We start from the raw sequence: 7,370 nt of genomic DNA on the forward strand, positions 1-7,370 counted from the left end.
GGGTCAGCCCAGCAGGCCCACATATTCAGCTCCACCACCTCCCCGAGGTGCTCCAGCGCGCCCCTATTTCAATGCCATACCAGAGAGTTCTTACTGCCCGCCAGCTTTCCAGGGTTCTTCCAGTGGGTATTCAGGTCCCCAGGGTTCTTCTAGCTCCTACTTCACTGCTATACCAGAGAGTTCATAATGCCCACCGGCTATTCAGGCTTTTTCCAGTGGGTCTACAGGCCATCAGGGTCATACATCAGGGCAGCAGGTCATCGCACCGAGGGGTTGTTTCGAGTAGAGACCTTAGTCATATGAGGAGATACTGCTCCAGAGTTCGGGGAAAGGTAGTGCAACAGGGTTAGCAGCCCATGATTACAGTACTGGATGTTCAGCCGCCAAGAGGCGGAGGGTAGACTGGTAGGGGTCGTCCTAGAGGTGGAGGCCAGGCAGGGAGAGGTCAGCCAGCTACTGCTCAGTCAGGTGGAGGCCAGCCAGCTGGCGCTCCGGCCAGATTCTATGCTTTTTCGGCCAGACCAGATGCATTGGCCTCAGATGCCATTATCACAGGTATTATTTTCGTCTGTAGTAGGGATCCTTTAGTGCTATTTGATCCAGGGTCTACCTATTCATATGTATCACTCTGTTTGCTCATATTCTAGATATTCCTCGTGAGTCCTTGGGTACTTCTGTTCATGTGTCCACTCTTGTGGGCAATTCTATGGTTGTGGATCATATCTACCGGTCCTGTGTGGTCACATTCTGTGGTTTTGAGACTAGAGCAGACCTCATGTTGCTTGATATGACCGACTTTGAGGTCATCCTAGGCATGGATTGGTTATCCCCATACCATGCCGTCCTAGATTGCCATGCCAAGACTATTACCTTAGCGATGCCGGAGTTTCTGAGGTTGGAATGGAAGGGCTCCTCACTTAGTACATCTAGTCGGGTTATTTCTTTCTAAAGGCTCGACATATGGTCGAGAAGGGTTGTTTGGCTTATCTAGCTTATGTTCGGGATACCATCATAGAGTCTCCGACGATTGATTCAATTCTAGTGGTCCGGGAGTTCATCGATGTGTTCCCTTCTGATCTTCCAGGCATGCCACCAGATCGTGATATTGATTTCTGTACTGATTTGGCTCCAGGTACCCAGCCTATATCTATCCCACCGTACCGTATGGCTCCGAAAGAGTTGAAGGAGTTGAAGGAGCAGCTTGAGGAGTTGTTAACAAAGGGGTTTGTGAGAGCGAGTGTGTCACCTCGGGGTGCACCAGTGTTGTTTGTAAAGAAGAAGGATGGGACTATACGGATGTGCATTGATTACTGCCAGTTGAACAAGGCTACCATCAAGAACAAGTACCCGTTGTCGTGCATTGATGATTTGTTCAACCAGTTGCAGGGTGCTAGGGTGTTCTCTAAGATCGACTTGAGATCGGGGTACCATCAGCTGAAGATTCGGGACTCAGATGTCCCGAGGACTGCTTTCCTTACTAGATATGGTCATTATGTGTTTCTGGTGATGTTCTTTGGCTTGATTAATGCCCCAGCGGCGTCTATGGACTTGATGAACAGGGTGTTCAGGCCTTATATTTATTCGTTTTTTATTTTCTTCATTGATGACATCTTGATATACTCATGTAGCCTGGGGGAGCACGAGCAGCATTTGAGAGTAGTGCTCCAGACTTTGCTAGAGCAGAAGCTATATGCTAAGTTCTCCAAGTGTCAGTTTGGCTAGAGTCGGTAGCAATCTTGGGGCATATTGTATCAGGAGAGGGTATTAAGGTGGATCCCAAGAAGATTGAGGCAGTTCAGAGTTAGCCACGTCCTACTTCAGTGACTGAGATCAGGAGTTTCCTGGGGTTAGCAGGTTAATACCGCCGATTCGTGCAGGGCTTTTCATCCATTGCATCACCTTTGACTAGATTGACCCAGAAGGGTGCTCCTTTCCGTTGGTCTGATGATTGTGAGGCGAGCTTTCAGAAGCTCAAGACGGCCTTGACTACAACACCGATTTTAGTGCCTTGACTACAACACCGGTTTTGGTGTTGCCTTCCGGTTCAGGGATGTATACGTTATATTGCGACGCTTTACGCATTGGCTTGGGATGTGTATTGATGCAGGAGGGGCGAGTTATTGCATATGCTTCACGTCAGCTGAAGATTCATGAGAAGAATTACCTTGTGTACGACCTAGAGTTAGCATCGATTGTTCATGCTCTTAAGATATGGGGGCATTATTTGTATGGGGTGTCATGTGAGGTATATACTGATCATCGCAGCTTGCAGCATTTGTTCAAGCAGAGGGATCTCAATTTGAGGCAGCGTAGATGGCTTCAGTTACTGAAGGATTATGACATCACCATTCTTTATCATCCGGGAAAGGCAAATATGGTCGCAGATGCCTTAAGTAGGAAGGTGGAGAGTATGGGTAGCTTGGCATACATTTCAGCACAGGAGAGGCCACTAGCCTTGGACGTTCAGTCCTTGGCTAACAGACTTGTGAGGTTGGACATTTCAGAGCCCAGCCGAGTCCTTGCGTATGTTGTTGCTCAGTCTTCATTATTGGGACAGATCAAGGCTCGGCAGTTCGATGATCCGCATTTGGCAGCCCTTAGAGAGACGATGCTACAGGGTAGTGCCAATGAGGTTTCTATTGGCGAGGATGGTATTCTACGATTCCAGGGTCGCCTATGTGTTTAATGTCGATGGCTTGAGGGAGAGGATTCTAGAGGAGGCACACAGTTCATGGTATTCTATTCATCCAGGTGCTACGAAGCTGTATCGTGACCTGAGGCAGCATTATTGGTGGCGGAGGATGAAGAAAGACATAGTTGAGTATCTGGCTAGATGTTTGAATTTCCAGCAGGTTAAGTATGAGCACCAGAGGCCAGGTGGCCTACTTCAGCAGATGCCTATACCTGAGTGGAAGTTGGAGCTTATTACTATGGACTTTTTAGTTGGGTTGCCGCGGACATTGCGGAAGTTTGATTCAGTTTGGGTCATTGTCGACAGGTTGACCAAGTCGGTACACTTTATTTCGGTTGTGACTACTTATACTTCAGAGAGGTTGGCTCAGATCTACATTCGGGAGATAGTTCGGTTGCACTGTGTGCCTGTTTTCATCATATCAGATAGAGGCCCTCGGTTCACTTCCCATTTCTGGAGAGCGGTACAGAGTGAGTTGGGGACCCATGTAGAGCTAAGCACAACATTTCACTCGCAAATCGATGGGCTGTTGGAGCGGACAATTCAGATTCTAGAGGACATGCTTAGAGCTTGTGTGATTGACTTTGGAGGGTAGTGGGATTAGTTCTTGCCTTTGGCCGAGTTTGCTTACAATTACAGTTATCAGTCCAGCATCGAGATGGCTCCATTTGAGGCTTTATATGGTTGGCGATGTCGTTCTCCTATCGGGTGGTTTGAGCCTGGTGAGGCTAAGTTGTATGGTACAGATTTAGTGAAAGATGCTTTAGAAAAGGTAAAGTTGATTCAAGAAAGACTTCGCACAGCACAGTCCAGACAGAAGAGTTACGCGGATCAGAAAGCGTGTGATGTGTCATTCATAGTCTGCAAGAAGGTTCTCTTGAAAGTCTCACCGATGAAGGGTATTATGAGGTTCAGTAAGAAGGGCAAGTTAAGCCCCAGGTTTATAGGCCCATTTGAGGTGTTGAGGCGAGTTGGGGAGGTTGCTTATGAGCTTGCTTTACCCCCCAGCTTATCAGGAGTTCATCCAGTTTTTCACGTGTCTATGCTTCGGAGGTATCACACCGACTTGTCTCATGTGTTAGACTTCACTACTATTCAGCTAGATGAGAGCTTGGGTTATGAGGAGGAGTCAGTTGCCATTATTGATAGACTGGATCACCAGTTGAGATCCAAGAGGATTTCTGCGGTAAAGGTCCAGTGGAGGGGCCAACCAGTTGAGGATGCGACCTGGGAGTCCGAGGAGGACATGCGGAGCAGATATCCACGCTTATTTAGCACTTCAGGTATGAATCTAAACTCAATCGGGGACGAACAACTGTTTAAGAGGTGGAAATGTAACGACCTGACTGGTCGTTTTGCTTTCTAGAACCCCGTTCCCCTAAATAAGACTTCCCGTGCTTGCTTTTACTGATTAATGACTTGCGGGGATGGTTGGTTCGGGATTTGGAAGAGTTTGGGTTGAAATCGGAACACTTGGTTCCTTAAGGTTGGCTTAAAAGGCCAAGTTTGACTTCGGTCAACATTTTGAGTAAACGACCTCGGAATCAGGATTTGAAGGTTCCAACAGGTTCGTATTATGATTTTGGACTTGGGCGTATGTCCGGATCGGGTTTTGCATGACCCGGGAGCGTTTTGGTGCCTAATGGTGGAAGTTGATTCCTTAAGGATTTTGAAGTTCTTTAAATTTGATTTGGAGCGGGTTTTCGTGATATCGAGGTCTGAATAGAATTCCGAGACCGGTAATAGTTCCGTATTATCATTTAAGACTTGCACGCAAAATTTGGTGTCAATCCAAGTAGTATAAGTGTGTTCGTTACATTGGAAGTGAATTGAAGAACTTGAAGTTCATAAGTTCGATTCAATTGGTTTTAGGGTGCGATTCTTAGATTTAGCGTTGTTTCGGGCGTCCCGAGGGTTCGAGCGAGTCTGTTTTATGATTTCAAACTTGTCGTTATGTTCGGGCGGGGTCTCCGAGGCCCCGACGCGTCAATACGGAGTGTAGACNGCAGTGGTACCCGAACCCAGACCGACTACGGACGACAATTCGCAGAAGTTATTGGACAGATGGACTAGGCTACACCCTCCTGTCTTCGGAGGTGAGCGTCATGAGGATGCCCAGGACTTCATTGATCGGTGTAGGGACAGACTGCATAACATGAGGATATTAGAGTCTTATGGGGTTAACTTCACTACATTCCAGCTGGAGGGAAGGGCCCGTGATAGTGGCAGACTTATGTTCTTGGCAGGCCAGCGGGTTCTCCTCCCATTACTTGGAGTCAGTTCATAGAGCTTTTCCTGGATAGGTATATTCCACCATCTGAGAGGGAAGAGCTGCGGTATCAGTTTGAGCAGCTTGAGCAGGATCAGATGTTGGTGACCGACTATGAGGCGAGGTTTTCTGAGTTGTCCCACCATGCACTGATGATACTTCCTACTGACGCAAAGAGGGTGCGAAGTTTTGTTGCAGGGTTGCATTCTGGTATTAAGGCCAACATGGCCCGATAGGTGGAGATGGGGACTTCTTATCAGCTAGTAGTGGAGATTGCTCGGAGGATTGAGGGCTACTGTCTGAGAGGTAGGTAGCAGATGCAGCAGAACAAGAGGGCTCGATTCTCTGGAGAGTTTAAAGGTGCCTCGGATAGAGGCAGAGGTCAGTTTGGGAGGGGTCAGCCCAGCAGGCCCACATATTCAGCTCCACCACCTCCCCGAGGTGCTCCAGTGCGCCCCTATTTCAATGCCATACCAGAGAGTTCTTACTGCCCGCCAGCTATCCAAGGTTCTTCCAGTGGGTATTCAGGTCCCCAGGGTTCTTCTAGCTCCTACTTCACTGCTATACCAGAGAGTTCATACTGCCCACCGGCTATTCAGGCTTTTTCCAGTGGGTCTACAGGCCATCAGGGTCATACATCAAGGCAGCAGGTCATCGCACCGAGGGGTTGTTTCGAGTAGAGACCTTAGTCATATGAGGAGATACTGCTCCAGAGTTCGGGGCAAGGTAGTGCAACAGGGTTAGCAGCCCATGATTACAGTACTGGATGTTCAGCCGCCCAGAGGCGGAGGGTAGACTGGTAGGGGTCGTCCTAGAGGTGGAGGCCAAGCAGGGAGAGGTCAGCCAGCTACTGCTCAGTCAGGTGGAGGCCAGCCAGCCGGCGCTCCGGCCAGATTCTATGCTTTTTCGGCCAGACCAGATGCATTGGCCTCAGATGCCATTATCACAGGTATTATTTTCGTCTGTAGTAGGGATCCTTTAGTGCTATTTGATCTGGGAGTCCGAGGATGACATGCGGAGCAGATATCCACGCTTATTTAGCACTTCAGGTATGAATCTAAACTCAATCGAGGACGAACAACTGTTTAAGAGGTGGAAATGTAACGACCTGACTGGTCGTTTTGCTTTCTAGAACCCCGTTCCCCTAAATAAGACTTCCCGTGCTTGCTTTTACTGATTAATGACTTGCGGGGATGGTTGGTTCGGGATTTGGAAGAGTTTGGGTTGAAATCGGAACACTTGGTTCCTTAAGGTTGGCTTAAAAGGCCAAGTTTGACTTCGGTCAACATTTTGAGTAAACGACCTCGGAATCAGGATTCGAAGGTTCCAACAGGTTTGTATTATGATTTTGGACTTGGGCGTATGTCCGGATCGGGTTTTGGATGACCCGGGAGCGTTTTGGCGCCTAATGGTGGAAGTTGATTCCTTAAGAATTTTGAAGTTCTTTAAATTTGATTTGGAGCGGGTTTTCGTGATATCGAGGTCCGAACAGAATTCCGAGACTGGTAGTAGTTCCGTATTATCATTTAATACTTGCACGCAAAATTTGGTGTCAATCCAAGTAGTATAAGTGTGTTCGTTACATTGGAAGTGAATTGAAGAACTTGAAGTTAATAAGTTCGATTCAATTGGTTTTAGGGTGCGATTCTTAGATTTAGCGTTGTTTCGGGCGTCCCGAGGGTTCGAGCGAGTCCATTTTATGATTTCAAACTTGTCGGTATGTTCGGGCGGGGTCTCCGAGGCCCCGAGCGTCAATCGGATGAGACTCGAGTTAAGTTAGAAATTTTGAGAAGGAGCTGAAGCTCCAGTTCTGTCATAACTGCACCTGCGGTTGGCCAGCCGCAGGTGCGAGACCGCAGAAGCGACTTACCCATCGCAGATGCGGCCCAAGGGGAGGAGCCTAGGTTCTGCAGATGCGGCTGCTCTTCCGCAGAAGCGGAACCGCAGAAGCGGTCCCTAAATCGCAGATGCGGCCCCAGCTAGCCCAGCCCAGTTCCACATAAGCAGACTTTCCCTCGCAGAAGCGAGATCGCAGAAGCGGTCCCCTAACCGCAGATGCGGAAATCGCAGAAGGCAGTGCCTTCATTTAATTCGGGAGTGTGTCATTTTTGACACATTTCATTCATTCCTTGGGCGATTTGGGAACTTCCAAAGGGAGGATTTCAGCCTAGCCTTGTGAGGTAAGTTCTTTCTACTTAATGTAAGTTTAATACATAGTTTAGGGGTAGATTACACCATGTAAATTAGTGAAAATTGTGGGTTTAGAGTAAAACCTAGGGTTTTGATAAAAATAAGATTTGATCACGAAATTCGTTAGGAAATGAAGTAAAAATCATAGTTCTTGATCCTTAGGTTATGGGTAACAACTTCCCTCGAAAATTTTCGAAATCCGGGCACGTGGGCCGGGGG

The sequence above is a fragment of the Nicotiana attenuata genome, unplaced genomic scaffold (genome assembly GCF_001879085.1).
Source record: "Nicotiana attenuata strain UT unplaced genomic scaffold, NIATTr2, whole genome shotgun sequence".
Taxonomy (NCBI): domain Eukaryota; kingdom Viridiplantae; phylum Streptophyta; class Magnoliopsida; order Solanales; family Solanaceae; genus Nicotiana; species Nicotiana attenuata.